Source organism: Pteropus vampyrus, unplaced genomic scaffold (assembly GCF_000151845.1).
Source record: "Pteropus vampyrus isolate Shadow unplaced genomic scaffold, Pvam_2.0 Scaffold460, whole genome shotgun sequence".
In the NCBI taxonomy this organism is placed as follows: domain Eukaryota; kingdom Metazoa; phylum Chordata; class Mammalia; order Chiroptera; family Pteropodidae; genus Pteropus; species Pteropus vampyrus.
This window is the reverse complement of record NW_011889241.1, coordinates 69440-70134: the sequence shown is the minus strand read 5'-3', so window position 1 is coordinate 70134 and position 695 is coordinate 69440. Positions and strand designations below refer to the sequence as shown.

Here is a 695-nt window from a genome sequence, read left to right as displayed (position 1 = left end):
TGTTCAATTCAAGACTTCTAGGCTCAAGTCGCAAATAAGATAACTGAACACACAAAAGTACGTGTTCACACATAGACATATCTACATAAAATATAAATATATATAATGTATGTATATATGTGTGTATGTGTATCTATATGTGTGTGTGTGTGTGTGTGTGTGTGTGTGTATACTCCTTTCTTTAATTCTTCCTGAACTACCAACCCTAGTTGACTGGATTCCTTCTTGTACATAAGCAATTGAGACGTTCTTGTGCCAGGCTCTCTGCGATTTACCTCCACGTGGAGCAGAGATTGTCATCGCCCCACTCCAATCTCTCAGGATAATCGCTGACCTCTAGCCAATCACTGTCTACGGCTCTGTATTTGCAGACTTTTTTCTCCTAAAACTGCCGAGGCCTTGCTGCTCTCACACAGGGCACCCCAGATGTGCTCAGAAATTCTCTCCTGCATGGGCTTCAATGAGTCTCAGGATTTGGCTAGTCCAGCAACCTCTGTCCTGACGTTAGGCAATTCAGCACATTGGGGTTTGTCATATTTACCAGAATCCCGGAACAGCGTTAGCCCCGGTCTCCTCTTCTAGTAGCTACAACCAGAGGACAGCCTTTATTATGCTCTGCTTTCTCTTTCCTGTGTTCACACTGTTTCCAATGTTTATTCCATGCACATCACAACAAACTTTGCCCTCAAAAACCT

At 43.3% G+C, this 695-nt stretch overlaps 1 protein-coding gene across 1 annotated transcript in view; it reads right to left on the bottom strand.

The window, feature by feature from the left end:
* LOC105306757 (natural killer cells antigen CD94-like) overlaps nt 1-695 on the bottom strand; it is a 33652-nt gene that overhangs the window by 8313 nt on the left and 24644 nt on the right. The gene's annotated exons all lie outside the window — the stretch shown is intronic.